The sequence below is a fragment of the Hyla sarda genome, chromosome 1 (assembly GCF_029499605.1).
Source record: "Hyla sarda isolate aHylSar1 chromosome 1, aHylSar1.hap1, whole genome shotgun sequence".
In the NCBI taxonomy this organism is placed as follows: Eukaryota; Metazoa; Chordata; class Amphibia; order Anura; family Hylidae; genus Hyla; species Hyla sarda.
Genome location: NC_079189.1, coordinates 348394857 through 348411436, shown reverse-complemented (window position 1 = coordinate 348411436; position 16580 = coordinate 348394857). Strand labels below are relative to the sequence as shown.

At 47.9% G+C, this 16580-nt stretch overlaps 1 protein-coding gene across 1 annotated transcript in view; it reads right to left on the bottom strand.

The window, feature by feature from the left end:
* Nucleotides 1-16580, bottom strand: part of PSIP1 (PC4 and SRSF1 interacting protein 1) — a 135621-nt gene that overhangs the window by 65636 nt on the left and 53405 nt on the right. The window lies entirely within an intron of this gene.

Sequence of the window (16580 nt, the reverse complement as noted above, 5' to 3'; positions counted from 1 at the left end):
GAAAGGGGGCACCTGTACGCCCTGAATCCTTAAGATACTTTAAGACACACGGAGGAGCTGTGCTCGATTTAGAGCAGATCGCTTGATTTCAAGAGTGTTGGATACTAATCAGTAGCCTTCCACTTGTTGCTTATGCCTAGCAGCAGCCATCCCACCGCTGCCCGGCATTTATCCCTTTAGATGCCGTGATCAATCCGATCACTGCATCTAAATGTGAAAGTGGAAGATGCCGGCAGCTCAGTGGAGCTCACGGAACCCCTGTGAAGTGATCGTGGGGGTTTGAGGAACCAAAATGGCGGTGGAGGGTCCCCTTATCTGCAGCCCGATCTCCTATCCGATGATGTAGCCTGGCTATATCAGCGGATTGCAGATCTTACTGTGTAATGCTATGCCATAGGTGTAAAATAAAAATTCCAAAATTATATTAAATTCCCTCCCATAATAAAAAAATTTAATTACCCTTATTTTCCCCATAAAAAAAAAAAAAAAAAGTTTACATATTTGGCATCGCCGTGCGCTTATATGTCCAAACTTTTTAAATAAATATAACGTTTATGATCCCGCCCAGTAAATGGCGTAAACTTTAAAAAACATATCGAGCACCAAAAAAAAAGGGATTTTTGTCTTGCCGTAAAATCCTTTTCTCGGAGGATCCATTGGGGGACACAGACCTTGGGTATATGCTGTTGTTGCTAGGAGACTTGACACTAAGGAAACCAAAAAAGTCGGCTCCTCCCAGCAGGATATACCCGCCTACAGAGCCTGAGGTAATCAGTTTAGTCCCCAAGCAGTAGGAGAGGACCGAGAGGCAAAAACCAAGACCAGTACGAGGTAAACAGAACAAAAAATTTACTGAACACACCCTCGGACAGGTAACCAAAACCTGAACACCAAAGAAAGGGCGGGAGCTGTGTCCCCCAATGGATCCTCAGAGAAAAGGATTTTACGGTAAGACAAAAATCCCTTTTTCTCTATCGGCTCTATTGGGGGACACAGACCTTGGGACCCTGTAGTGCGCCAAGGACCAAATTCAGATCCCAAGGAGGTGTAGGAGACCTTTAAGGAGGAGCCGCATGGGCCACTCCTTAAAGGAAGGTCCGAACATGAGAATCAGATGCCAGAGGGCGTTGGAAAAGAATGCAAAGGGCCGAAACTTGACCCTTTAAAGAGCTGAGAGCTAATTGCTGTTCCAGCCCTGACTGCAAAAATGAAAGGAGTCGGGGAAGGGAGAACACTAGAGATGAGCGAACTTACAGTAAATTTGATTCGTCACGAACTTCTCGGCTCGGCAGTTGATGACTTATCCTGCATAAATTAGTTCAGCTTTCAGGAGTTCCGGTGGGCTGGAAAAGATGGATACAGTCCTAGGAAAGAGTTTCCTAGGACTGTATCCACCTTTTCCAGCCCACGGGAGCACCTGAAAGCTGAACTAATTTATGCAGGATAAGTCATCAATTACTGCGCCGAGAAGTTCGTGACGAATCGAATTTACTGTAAGTTCGCTCATCTCTAGAGAACACCACTGGAGAAAGAGATTGAGACTCACACCAACGAAAATAAGACCACCATGTAAGGTGGTATATCTTCGCGGAAGAGGGCTTGCGCGCTTTGAGCATGGTGCAAAACACATGTGTTGAAGCCACGGGCCCTTAGTATTGCGGCCTCAACCGCCACACCGTCAAATACAGCAACGGTAAATTGGGGTGGCACAGGGGACCCTGAGAGAGAAGGTCTGGACGAAGCGGAAGGCGCAGCGGAACATCGTCCAGGAGCCGGACGACGTCGGCGTACCACGCCCTACGAGGCCAATCTGGGGCCACGAGAATGGCGGGAATGCCCTCTGCTTTGAGCTTCCTCAGGACCCTGGGAAGAAGAGGAAGAGGATGGAACAGATAAGGTAGGGTGAACCCCCGACCAAGGAATCACCAGTGCATCCGCTGCCAGAGCACGTGGATCCCGCGACTTCGACACGAAGAGGGGAACCTTCTGGTTGTGGCGGGATGCAAAGAGGTCCACATCTGGAGTTCCCCAGAGTTCACAGATCTCTGCAAATACCTCCGGATGAAGGGACCACTCGCCGGGGTCGGGAGAGGACCAGCTTAGGAAGTCCGCTTCCCAATTGTTTACGCCTGGGATGTGAATTGCCGAAACCCTGAGTTCCACCCAGAGAAGGATTTTGGAAACTTCGGCCATCGCCGCCAAGCTGGGAGTGCCACCCTGGCGATTGATGTACGCCACCGCAGTGGAGTTGTCCGACTGGACACGAACAGGGCGGCCCTGGAGAAGGATCTTCCAATGTAACAGGCAAAGGTAGATTGCCCTCAGTTCCAAGATGTTGATCGGGAAGAGTGTCTCCCTGGGAGACCAAAGGCCCTGGACTGTGCGGTCTCGGAAGACACCCCCCCCCCCAACCCGAAAGGCTGGCATCCGTCGTGACAACCAGCCAATGGAGGGGCAGAAAGGAGCGCCCCTGAAGAAGTAGTGGGGAGCGGAGCCACCACAGAAGGGAGCGGCGACATGTCCGAGGAAGTACAATCTTGCGATCGAGGGACAAGGGAGACCTGTCCCACCGGGATAGAATCGCGAGTTGAAGGGGTCGAAAATGAAACTGAGCGAAGGGAACGGTCTCCATGGCCGCCACCATCCGACCCAGGACTTCCATGCAAAAGCGAATGGACACAGGGGAGGGGTTCCTGAGTATACGAACCCCCGACAGAAGGGTCACCCGCTTGTTCGGCGGGAGGTGAACCCGAGGGGATTGGGTGTCGAACTGAAGTCCTAGAAAAACCAAAGACTGAGTGGGGGATAGGTTGGCCTTGTCCCGATTGACCAACCAACCGAAGCAAGATAGGGCCTGAAGAGCGAGGGTGAGTCTCTCTAGATTCTGGTCCCTGGACAGGGCCTTGATTAGAAGGTCGTCCAAGAAAGGAATCCCTGAGACCCCCCCCCTTGTCCGTAGCAGGCCGATCACCGGCGCAAGGACCTTGGTAAACACCCTCGGAGCTGTGGCTAGGCCGAAGGGGAGAGCCACAAACTGGAAATGTCCCTCCGGAACAGCAAAGCGGAGGAACCGCTGGTGTCCCGGAAAAATAGGAACATGGAGGTAGGCGTCCCTGATGTTCACTGAAGAAAGAAACTCCCCCTGATCCATGGTCGCCACGGCCGAATAGAGAGACTCCATGCGGAAGTGGCGCAGGAGGAGGTGTCGGTTGAGGAGCTTGAGATCTAAGATGGGGCGTACTGAACCCCCTTTCTTGGGAACTACAAAGAGGTTGGAATAAAAACCTTGAAAGCGTTCCCCGGGGGGAACCGGGACAATGACCCCCTGAACGAGGAGGGACTGAAGCGCACCCCGAAAGGCCTTTGCCAGGGAGGGAGACCGCGGGGCTCAGGAAAGGAAAAAACAAGCCTTTGGAGGAGAGGCAAACTCCATCCGGTAACCATTTGATACCACATCTCTGACCTAGGAGTCCTTAACATGTGTGGTCAAGACGTCCCGGAAGAGCAACAGACGACCTCCCATCCGAGAAAAATCCGCGGGTGGGGTGTCCCTTCAGGCAGAGGTGGGTTTGCGAGTACCCGCCTTGGCCGCAAAGTGGCCCGAACAGCTATCCGATTTCCAGGATGGGCAAATCTGGAAGAAGGGAGCCTTTTTGTCCCGAGAAGGCGCCTGCCTGGCCCCCTTCGTGACCCCGAAAGTCCGAAAGGACGTAGATTTACGGCGGAAGGTAGTACTGCGGGCCTTATTGAGGTAATAAAGAACTCTTCACTCCCGTGGCTTCCGAGATGATCTCATCAAGGCGCTTACCAAAAAGCCGAGAGCCAGTAAAAGGAAGCTCAGTGAGAGACTTCTTAGAGTCTGCGTCCGCATCCCAAGCTTTGAGCCCCGCGGATCTACAGAGAGCCACAAGGTTACCCGTGGCAAAAGCAGCACAGCGGGCCGACTGCATGGAAGCAGAGCATAGAAAATCTCCCGCTTTAGAAAGCAGGAGAATTAAGTTGGCCAGTTCTTCCGAGGAAGCCCCAGAAGAAAATCCCTGATGGAGTCAGGAAACCCAGATCGTAAGGGCCTTGGAAACCCAGGCAGAGGCAAAAGCAGGGAGAAGAGATGAACCCGCAGCCTCAAAAGGCAAATTTGGCCAAGGTCTCCACCTTTTTGTCCGCTGGATCCTTAACGACGCAGGACGTATATTTACGTCCTCCGCCAGCTCCCGCGATATGCTGCGGGGTCACGCGGTGTCCCCGCGTCATATCGGGTCGATCCCGGCGGCTATCAACGTCCGGGACCCGCGGCTAATACAGGACATCACCGATCGCAGTGATGCCCTGTATTAACCCTTCAGACGCAGCGATCAAAGCTGACCGCCACGTCTGAAGAGAAAGTGAACGTATCCCGGCTGCTCAGTTGGGCTGTTCGGGACCGCCGTGGTGAAATCGCGGCGTCCTGAACAGCTTACAGGACACCGGGAGGGCCCTTACCTGCCTGATCGGTGTCCGATGGACGAATGACTGCTTCGTGCCTGAGATCCAGGCAGGAGCAGTCGAGCGCCGATAACACTGATCACAGGCGTGTTAATACACGCCAGTGATCAGCATGAGAGATCAGTGTGTGCAGTGTTACCTATAACACTGCAAAAAAAAAAAGTAAAAAAAAAAAAAAAAACCTTTTCCCATAAAAAAATAAGTGTAAATAAAATTTAAAAAAATTAACATATGGGGTATCGCCGCATGCGTAAATGTCCGAACTATAAAAATATATAATTAATTAAACCGCACGGTCAATGGTGTACGCGCAAAAAAATTCCAAAGTCCAAAAAGGCGTATTTTTGGTCACTTTTTATACCATTAAAAAATTCATAAAAAGTTATCAAAAAGTCTGATCAAAACAAAAATCCTACCTATAAAAACTTCAGATCACAGCGCAAAAAATGAGTTCTCATACCCCCCTGTACGTGAAAAAATAAAGTTATAGGGGTCAGAAGATGACATTTTTAAACGTATAACGTTTCCTGCATGTAGTTATGATTTTTTTCCAGAAGTACGACAAAATCAAACCTATATAAGTAGGGTATAATTTTAACCGTATGGACCTACAGAATAATGATATGGTGTAATTTTTACTGAAATATGCACTGCGTAGAAACGGAAGCCCTCAAAAGTTACAAAATGGCGTTTTTTCTTCGATTTTGTTGCACAATGATTTTTTTTTCCGTTTCGCCGTGAATTTTTGGGTAAAATGACTAATGTCACTGCAAAGTAGAATTGGTGACAAAAAAAATAAGCCATAATATGGATTTTTAGGTGGAAAATTGAAAGGGTTATGATTTTTAAAAGGTAAGGAGGAAAAAACGAAAGTGCAAAAACTGAAAAACCCTTAGTCCTTAAGGGGTTAAAGGAAGCAGCATCGGGTAAAGGCAGGGTAGTAGTCTTAGATAGACGGGAGACTGGTGGGTCCACCGTAGGAGGTGAAGTCCACCAGGCAATGAGGTGAAGTGAAAAGGCAGCCACGGCTGCTGAATAACTGCCAAAAGTGAATACACACACACACCGTCCTACACCACTGACTCCTTCTAGCCCCCTGCATTCCCTAAGTGCCCCCAATAAACGTTAGGGAGCCCTTGCCCAATAGGGACCCCTAACTAGATAAAATAAAAAAGGAATGGGACCAAAACAGGGGGTCTTCAGCAGTTGCAAGCCCCCGCACCGAGGGGAATACTCACCTCAATCTGAAGAACTCACCTAATGAAGTCTTCAGACAGCTTTTTTGTCACCTGCATCATGCCGGGCTTGAAAAGCGAGACGAGCAGGGAAAGGTGGGGGACCCGGACACATGAGATACAACCCCAGGCGCTGGCCGCTGGCGAGAGGGGGTTGACAGTACATCCACGATGCCTGTGCCCCCTCAATCGCAAATGGGGAAACAGTGAACTGAGACCCCACCTGAAAAATATAAAGGGAATAAGAAAAACTAAACGTCCCTATTCTGGAAAAATAAAAAAATGTTAGACCAAGTCTGGGGAGAACCACAGACTGGTGTCCATCTCCTGCGACACTAAGCTAAAACTGATTACCTCAGGCTCTGTAGGCGGGTATATCCTGCTGGGAGGAGCCGACTTTTTTGGTTTCCTTAGTGTCAAGTCTCCTAGCAACAACAGCATATACCCAAGGTCTGTGTCCACCAATGGAGCTGATAGAGAAATAAAGATTTTTGATCACATCATATATCAGAAAAGAAATTATAAAAAGAGATCAAAAAGTCTCAAAGCAAAAATGGTACAGATAGCAGATATAATAGTTATATGGGATTAGAAAATGACAATTTTATGCATACCATTTTTGTAAAAAATAAATAAAAATTAGCTTTTTTTAAAAAAAATGTTACAATAGAAAAACTAATAAATTGGGTATCGTTTTAATTGCATTAACCTACAGAATAAAGATAATGTATCATTTTTACCATAAAGTGCACTGCGTAAAAAGCAAACCTAAACCCAAAAACTGCAGTTTTCTTATTTCTTTTGGGATGTGCCGTACATCTTATGGTAAAATGAAAGAGGTCGTCATTACAACGTACAATTGTTCGCACAAAAAACAAGCCCTTATATGGGTCTGTAGGTGAAAAAATATAAAAGTGTTATGGATTTTAAAAAGGAGAGGAGGAAAAAACAAAAATTAAAATTGGCCTGGTCCTTAAATGGGGACTGTCATTAACCCCTTAAATGGTAACTCATTAAAACAAATTTTTGCTATTGCACTCCTTATGGTAAATAAAAAATATTTCTAATATACTTTGCTTAAAAAAAAAATGAAGTTTTCTATGTTTTATTTGTGGTTAAAAAAGCTCAGGAGCACATTTTCTCCCATCTCATACACTTTAAACCGAAGCCCAAACACAGGAAGTGCAGCCTCGAGTGCTGTGGGGGGGGGGGGGGGGGGGGGGGGGGGGGGAATTGTTCAACCGACAGCATATGGGAGTTAATAGCAAAAGGAGTGCATAAGGAGTGCAATAGCAAAAATTTGTTTTAATGAGAGTTACCCTTTAAGGAGGACATTATTTCCTCCATACCTTTTAAAAATCGTAACCCTTTCAATTTTGCACCTACAGACCCAAATGATGGCTTGTTTTTTTTTTGTGACACCAATTCTACTTTGTAATAACATCAGCCATTTTATCCAAAAATCTATGGTGAAACCATAAAAATAAATTTTTTTTTATTTTTTTTATTTCGAGTGGGGGAGATTCTCAAAAACTGCTGTATTTGTAAGTTGTGCTAAACTATTATGTATTTATTTTTTTTTTCTTATATTTTCTTCAATTGGCTCGTCTCCCTTTGAAAATGGCTTTTTTTCCACGCCAATTTTTTTTTGCGCCAAAATGTTTAATTCTTGCGCCCAAATTGCAGAGTTTTGTACCACTTTTTAAAACACGTTGGAAAATGTGTGGCCACTGCATAGTGGTCTGTAAACTGTGGCCCTCCAGATGCTGCAAAACTACAACTTTCAGCATGCCCAGATTGTCCAGCCATGCTGGGAGTTGTAGTTCGGCTACATTTGAAGGGCCAGATGTTGCCGAACTACAACTCCCAGCATGCCTGGACTGTCTGGGCATGCTGAGAGTTGTAGTTTTGCAGCATCTGGAGGGCCACAGTTTACAGACCACTACACAGTGGTCTCCAAATTGTGGACCTCAAGATGTTGCAAAACTACAAGTCCCAACATGCCCAGACAGCCAACAGATGCCTATGCATGCTGGGAGTTGTAGTTTTGTAATATTGGAAAGGCCACAGTGTCCGCCTGCACTGCTGCTCGCCGCCTGCTGCCGCTGATCGCTCCCGCTCGCCACTCCTGTACTGGTTCCCCCCTTCTCTGCCCGGACTACCATGGGTGGGCAGAGCAGGGTAACTAACCTTTCAACCCCCCCGTCCAACACACACAAGTGACCGACCAATAGCAGGGGATTGGAGGAGGTGGCACCCCTGCCACCTCACTCCTAACCTTCAGGGTGATAGGTGCCGTCTCAGACAGCACGGATCACCCTTATTTTCTGGGTAATTGGGTCACCAGAGACCCGATCAGCCCGGAATAACCATGATTCGCTGGTCAGAAATGAATGGCGAATCATGGCGATCACCATTATTGAGGGGGGGTCTCAGGACCCCCCTTAGGTATTGCCACAGGATGCCTGCTGAATGATTTGTGCAGGCATCCAGTTCTGATCCCTGCCTTGGGAGAAGCAGTGATCGCTAATATGCCTTTAACCTGTTAAGGACGTAGGGCATACCTGTACGCCCTATGCCCGTTCCCGGTGTTTGAAACGGGGTCACACCGCATCACACCGGGTCGGTCCATAATGACTCTAGGCTAATAGCGTGCGGCACCGATCGTTGTGCCCCGCGCTATTAACCCTTCAGACGTGGCGATCAAAGTGAAAGTAAGCGCTTCCCGGCAGCTCAGTCGGGCTGATCGGGACATGGCGATAAAATCATTTAACCCCTTCCCTAATAAAAGTTTGAATCACCCCCCTTTTCCCATAAAAAAAAAAAAAAAAAAAAAAACTGTGTAAATAAAAATAAACATATGTGGTATCGCCGCGTTCGGAAATGTCCGAACTATAAAAATATATTGTTAATTAAACCGCACGGTCAATTGCGTATGCGCAAAAAATTTCAAAAGTCCAACATAGCGTATTTTTGGTCACTTTTTATATCATGGAAAAATGAATATAAAGCGATCAAAAAGTCTGATCAATCCAAAAATGCTACCGATACAAACTTCAGAACACGGCACAAAAAATTATCCCTCATACCGGCCCGTTAGAAGATGAGAATTTTTAACGTATAAATTTTCCTTCATGTAGTTATGATTTTTTTTTCTTCATTGTTGTCGCACAATGAATTTTTTTTCTGTTTCGCCGTGGATTTTTTGGCAAAATGACTAATGTCACTGCAAAATATAATTGGTGGCGCAAAAAATAAGCCATCATATGGAATTATATGTGCAAAATTGAAAGAGTTATGATTTTTAGAAGGTGATGAGGAAAAAAAGAAAATGCAAACACGGAAAAACCCTGCGTCCTTATGGGGTTAAGTACTGGGGCGCGAGGGTGTACCTGTATCTTTGAAAATGTGGTCGATACTTTTCATGCCAAAATTTTGGTGCGAAATTCTTTGAGAATCTCCCCCTTATCTTTATTCTGTAGGCCCCTACAATTAAAATGATACTTCTATAGTTTTGATTTTGTTTATGGCAACTTTTGGAAAAAATCTTAACTATATGCACGAAAATTTATATAATTAAAAATGTCCTCTTCTGACCCCTATAACTTTATTTTTTCCGTATATGGGGATGTGTGAAGCCTCATTTTTTGCACTGTGATCTGAAGTGTATATGCTGTTGTTGCTAGGAGACTTGACACTATGGAAACCAAAAAGGTTGGCTCCTCCCAGCAGGATATACCCGCCTACAGAGCCTGAGGTAATCAGTTTAGTCCCAGAGCAGTAGGAGAGGACCGAAAAGCAGAAAACCAAGACCATTCCGAGGTAACCACAGAACAAAAAATAACTGAACGCACCCTCGGACAGGTAACCAAACCAGGAACACCAAAAGAAAGATTTTACGGTAAGAACAAAAAAAAAAAATCTCCTTTTCTCGGTCGGCTCCATTGGGGTACAAAGACCTTGGGACGTACCAAAGCCGTCCCTAGGGTGGGCACAGAAACCAGTCAGGGGACAGGCTGGACCACCACCGCCTGCAACACCTTTCGGCCCAGACTAGCGTCAATAGATGCAGGTTGTCCTTTACAGCGACCGTCCGTAAGAACAGAAAAGGAGTCACATTGATGAAAGGAAGAAGTGAGAGGGGTAGGTTCGTACAGCCCGTACCACATCAAGTTTATGGAGCAAACGCTACTTGGGATGAGATGGAGCGGGGGCAAAAAGGATGGGAGGATGATGTTCTCATTGAGGTGGAAAGCTGAAACCACCTTAGGTAAAAACCGGAACCGGACGAAAAACAACCTTGTCCTAGCGGATGATTAAGAAGGGAGAGCTGCAGGAGAGAGCCGCCAACTCTGAAACCAGGAAAGGAGAAGGGAAACCCCTGAGGGGTTCAAAGGGAGTGCCCTGCAGGGCAACAAGGACCAAGTTCAGATTCCAAGGAAGTGTAGGGGACCTGTAACAGGGATGTGGAAATCCTATAGCCCGACGCCCGGGACAAGTAGTTTTGGGCGCCGGGCAGGTGAATTGTTTATGGATTTAGCCCTGTATCGGGCTAGCAGGGACAGACAGACTTCCCCCTTATTTTTCTTTAATGTCGGTGTGAGGCGCGGGAGCGGATGGAAGTCTCCACCTCACACCGGCCTCAGAGTGTATGGAGGGGGCGGCGGCCTCCAGCTGACTGCAGAGCCCCCTTATCTCCCCTCCCGGAGGATGGACGGAGCTCAGAAGACACAGCCGGGTGAGAGGAAGGACGTAGACAGCTCCGTGCACAGCTCCTCCCCCACACACAGCTCTATCCCTCCCCCTCCCCTGCTCTGTCTAGACAGGACCTAATCCACCATGGGGAGGTTGCTTGTTTGCTCGGGGAAAACACAGAGCAGGGGGGAGGGGAGAGGACGGAAATCTCACCTCACACCGACCGGGACTACAGCTCTGATGTCCACTCATGGCGGCTCAGGTGAGGAGGCCGAGAATACAGGCGGCAGGAAGGGTGGTTGTATATGTATGGTGTGAGTGTATGTGTGATGTGTGTATGTAATGTATGATGGGGGGCAGCGGCAGGTGTATGTATGATGTGTGCATATGTATGGTGTATATCAGTGTTTCCCAACCAGGGTGCCTCCAGCTGTTGCAAAACTACAACTCCCAGCATGCCCAGGTTGTAGTTTTGCAACAGCTGGAGGCACCCTGGTTGGGAAACACTGGTGGATATGTATGGTGTGAGTGTATGTGTGTATGATGTCTATGTGTGATGTGTATGTAATGTATGATGTGTGTATAATGTCTATGTGTGATGTGTATGTAATGTATAATGTGTGTATGATGTCTGTGTGTGATGTGTATGTAATGTATGATGTGTGTATAATGTCTATGTGTGATGTGTGTATGTAATGTATAATGTGTGTATGATGTCTGTGTGTGATGTGTATGTAATGTATAATGTGTGTATAATGTCTGTGTGTGATGTGTGTATGTAATGTATAATGTGTGTATGATGTCTGTGTGTGATGTGTATGTAATGTATAATGTGTGTATGATGTCTATGTGTGATGTGTGTATGTAATGTATAAGGTGTGTATGATGTCTGTGTGTGATGTGTATGTAATGTATAATGTGTGTATAATGTCTATGTGTGATGTGTATGTAATGTATGATGTGTGTATAATGTCTATGTGTGATGTGTATGTAATGTATGATGTGTGTATAATGTCTGTGTGATGTGTATGTAATGTATAATGTGTGTATGATGTCTGTGTGATGTGTATGTAATGTATGATGTGTGTATAATGTCTATGTGTGATGTGTATGTAATGTATGATGTGTGTATAATGTCTATGTGTGATGTGTATGTAATGTATGATGTGTGTATAATATCTGTCTATGTGTGATGTGTATGTAATGTATGATGTGTGTATGATGTCTAAGTGTGATGTGTATGTATGATGTGGGGTGGGCAGCGGCAGGTGTATGTATGGTGTATATGTATGGTGCGAGTGTATGTGTGTATGTAATGTATGATGTGGCGGGGGTGTGTATGTATGATATGGGGGCAGTGGCTGGTGCATGTCTGATGTGTATGCATGAATGTTTTGTATAGGAGCGGACTGTCACGTCGGGCATTAGGGCAGTTGTGCCATCTAATTTTTTTTTTTTTTTTTTTTAGTGGCCCCTGCACTAAATTGCACCCCCAGAATCCCGCCCCCTTCATACTCACCCGCCAACCAAGAGCCCCACGGATGCACACAAACACGCCCGAACCAAAACTACAACTCCCAGCATGTTGAACCATAACCTAAACTGTAGAACTATAAAGTGCAACATGCTGGGAGTTGTAGTTTTGGTTCGGGTCAGCTGCAGAGCCATAAGCTGCATCAGGGCATGCTGGGTGTTGTAGTTACTAACTAATTCCCAGTATTCCCTGACACAGACTATGGCTCTGCAGCTGACAAACCAAAACTACAACTCCCAGCATGTTACACAATAACCTTAACTGTCCTACTATACAGTGCAACATGCTGCGACACCCACAGAACCATAGGCTGTATCAGGACATGCTGGGAGCTGTAGTCATCTAGTAACTAAATGCAACTTCCAGCATTTTCTGACACAAAATGCACCATATAAACTGGAGAAGCAGAACCCCCCCCCCCCCCCCCCTCAGTAACACATAAGTCCCTATTGAGACTGAAAAATTGTGATAAAAAAATATTTTAAAGTGCGTATATATATGTGAATAAGCCCCTTTCCTAATAAAAGTTTCCAATTTTCTTTAAATAAAAATAACGTACAAAAATAAACATAAGTGGTATCGCTGCATGTGGAAATGTCCAGACTATTAAAATATGATGTTAATTAAACCGTGCGGTGAACGGTGTAAATGTAAATAATAGTCCAGAATTGCTCATTTTTGGTCACTTCATATGAGAAATTTTTTATAAGGTGATCAAAAAGTTACATCTAGACTTTTCTGTGGTTGTCTCAGGTGTAAGAGGAGCTACAGCTCTCCCCCCGCTAATAGCCTGACATGCTGCGATCACCTATTAACCCATTAGATCATCACTGTCAGCAGTGTCTAAAGGATCTTCTATCCATCCCTGGTGGTCTAGTAGGGTGAATCGTACTATTTTGGTTGAAATTATTTCATCAACCAGGACAAGTGGATTTTCTTGAGGGACAAGTAGATTGTGTCCCTCTTTAGTCCCTTGGACAAGTAGTTTTTTTTTTAATTTCCACACCCCTGTGTAAGGAGGGGCCACGTGGGCCACTCCCTGAAGGAAAGTCCGAACATGGGAATCGGATGCCAGAGAGCGTTGGAAGAGAATGAAAAGGGCCGAAACCTGACCCTTCAGGGAGCTGAGAGCTAATAGTTGCTCCAGCCCCAACTGCAAAAAGAAAAGGAGTCGGGGAGGAAGAACACAACCGGAGAAAGACTGAGATTCATACCAACAAAAATAAGACCGCCAGATACTAGGGATGTAAGAAAAAATCGATTCTCGCGATTTTTTCATTTGCCGATACTGAATAGATTCAAAATATTTTTGAATTGATTCTTTTAGGGATGTGGAATTTTTATCTCCTGACGCCCGGAACAGCATGTCCTGGGCATCAGGAGATAAAAGTTCCACATTTGTGGAGCCGGGCAGGCCGGATCTGACACGGTGGCGCTCTGAGTGTATGGAGCGGGCTCCGACTCTTGCCCGCTCCGTACTATGCGACCCCCGGCTGATTTCAGTAGCCGGGGGCCGCCGCTAATAGCCAGCATGCGGCGATCGCCGCGGCTGGCTATTAAAGGAGTACTCCGGTGCACACTTTTCTCATGTTATCCCGTCCGGGCTGCAAAATAAAAGAAAATGCACTTTCTCTTACCTGCCAACGAGCCCCCGGAGCTCCGGTACACTCCGGTACAGGTGTTCGGTCCCCGGGCAGTATTCTTCTTACTTCCTGTTAGCCCAGCAAGTCACACGGAGCTTCAGCCTATCACTGGCCGCAGCGATGTCCCGCCTCTGCTGGTGATAGGCTGAAGCTCTGTGTGACATTCCGGGCTAACAGGAAGTAAGAAGAATACTGCCCGGGGACCGAACACCTGTACCGGAGCTCCGGGGCTCTTTGGCAGGTAAGAGAGAGTGCATTTTCTTTTATTTTGCAGCCCGGGCGGGATAAAATGTGAAAAGTAAGCACCGGTCTACTAGATCGCCGCTGTCAAAGCTGACAGCGGCGTCTATTGGGATCTAGGAATGCTCCCAGGTGGGCAATGTATCGGGATATATCGTGATGTATCGTCACCTAGACAGTATCGCGATATATCGGGATATATCGAATCGCCACACTGGTATCGCGATTCGAATCGTATCGCCAAATTCTTGGCGATTCACACCCCTACCAGATACGGTGGTAAATCTTTGGAGAGGAGGGCTTGCGCACCCTTAGCATGGTGCGAATCACCTGGGTTGAGAAACCTCGGGCCCTTAGAACCGTGGTCTCAACCGCCATGCCGTCAAATGAAGAGACAGTAAATTGGGGTGGCACAGGGGACCCCGAGAGAGAAGGTCTGGACGAAGCGGGAGGCACAGCGGTACGTGGTCCAAAAGCCGGATCACGTCTGCATACCACGCCCTCCACCGTCCGGAGCTACAAGAATGGCGGGAACGCCCTCTGCTTTGAGCTTCCTCAGGACCCTGGAAAGGAAGAGGAGGGAATAAATAGGGTAGGGCGAAACCCGACCAAGGAATCACCAGAGCATCCGCGGCTAGAGCCCGGGTGGTCCCGGGACTTTGTCACAAAGAGGGGAACCTTCAGGTTGTGGCGGGATGCAAAGAGGTCCACGTCTGGAGTGCCCCAGAGGTTGCAGATCTCTGCAAACACCTCCAGATGAAGGGACCACTCACCGGGGGTCAGCTGAGGACCGGCCGAGAAAGTACGCTTCCCAGTTGTTTACTCCCAGGATGTTAATCGCCGAGAGGGCTGGAACTGGAGAGGGCTGGAGTTCTGCCCAGAGAATAATTTTGGATACTTCGGCCAACGCCGCAGTACTGCAAGTGCTGCCCTGGCGATTGACGTACGCCGAAGCAGTGGAGTTGTCCGACTGGACACAAACCGGGTGGCCATGAAGAAGGATCTCCCAATGTAACAGGCAGAGATAGATTGCCCTCAGCTCCAATATGTTGATTGGGAGAAGGGTTTCTCGGTGGGGACCAAAGGCCCTGGACTGTCCGGTCCCGGAAACCTCCCCCCCCCCCCCCCAACCCGAAGGGCTGGCATCTGTCGTAAAGACCTGCCAGTGGAGGGGCAGGAAGGAGCACCCCTGAGGAAGTAGGGGGGGCGAAGCCACCACAGAAGGGACCGGCGAGACGTCCGAGGAAGGACAATCCTGCGATTGAGAGACAAGGGAGACCTGTCCCACCGGGATAGAATCGCCAGTTGAAGGGGTTGGAACTAAAACTGAACGAACAGAACTGCCTCCATGGCCGCCACCATGCGACCCAGGACTTCCATTCAAAAGTGGATGGAAACCAGGGTGAGGTTCCGAAGTGTTCGAACCCCCGACTGGAGAGTCAGCAGATTGTCCGGCAGGAGCCAAATCCGGGCAGACGTCGTGTCGAACTGGAGTCCCAGAAATATCAGGGACTGGGTGGGAGAGAGGTTGGACTTGTCCTGATTGACCATCCAGCCAAAACGAGACAAGGCCAAAAGGGCTATAGTGAGACTCTAGATTCTGGGCTCTGGTCGGAGCCTTGATCAGGAGGTCGTCCAAGTAAGGAATCACTGAGATACCTCTGGTCCGTAGAAGGCCGATCACAGGCACTAGGACCTTGGTGAAGACCCTCTGAGCAATGGCCAGGCCGAAGGGGAGAGCCACAAACTGAAAATGGCCTTCCGGAACAGCAAAGCGGAGGTACCACTGGTGTCCTGGGAAAAAAAAAATAAAATCGGAACGTGGAGGTAGGCATCCCTGATATCCACCGAAGAAAGAAACTCCCCTCGATCCATGGTCGCCACGACCGAACAGACTCCATGCGGAAATGGCGAAGGAGAAGATGCTGGTTGAGGCGCTTCAGATTCAAGATTGGGCTCAAAGATTTGGCATACAGAACACCCTTTCTTGGGGACCATGAAGAGGTTGTAATAAAAACCTTGAAAATGTTCCTTGGTAGGAACTGGGACAATGACTCCCTGGATGAGGAGGGACTGTAGCGCGCCCTGGAAGGCCTTTGCTAGAGAGGGGGACCGGGGGCACTCGGGAAAGAAAAAAGCGATCCCTTGGAAGGGAGGCAAACTCGATCCGGTAATCATTGGATACCACGTCCCTGACCCAGGAGTCCTGCACATGCATGGTCCAGGCGTCCCGGAAGAGTAACAGACGTCCTCCCACCAGAGAAGAATCTGCGGGTGGGGGCGTCCCTTCAGGCAGAAGTAGGTTTGCGGTTGCCTGCTTTGGCTGCAAAACTGCCGGAACGGTTGTTCGATTTCCAGGATGGACGGGTCTGGAAGGAGGGAGCCTTCTTGTCCCGCGAAGGCCTGCCTGGCCCCCTTAGTGGCACCAAAGGTCCGAAAGGAGGTTGACTTGAGTCGGGAAGCAGTACTGCAAGCCTTATTTTGACGTAATAAGGAACTTTTACTCCCGGTCACCTCCGAGATAATTTCATTCAGGCGCTTACCAAAGAGCAGAGACCCGGTAAAGAGAAGTTTAGTCAGAGACTTCTTGGAAGCGGCATCCACATCCCAGGCTTTGAGCCATATGGATCAACATAGGGCCACTAGGTTGCCTGTGACAAAGGCAGCACAGCGGGCCGACTGCATGGAAGCAGAACACAGACAGTCTCCAGCATTGGAGAGCCAAGTCAGCCAATTCCTCCGAGGGGGATC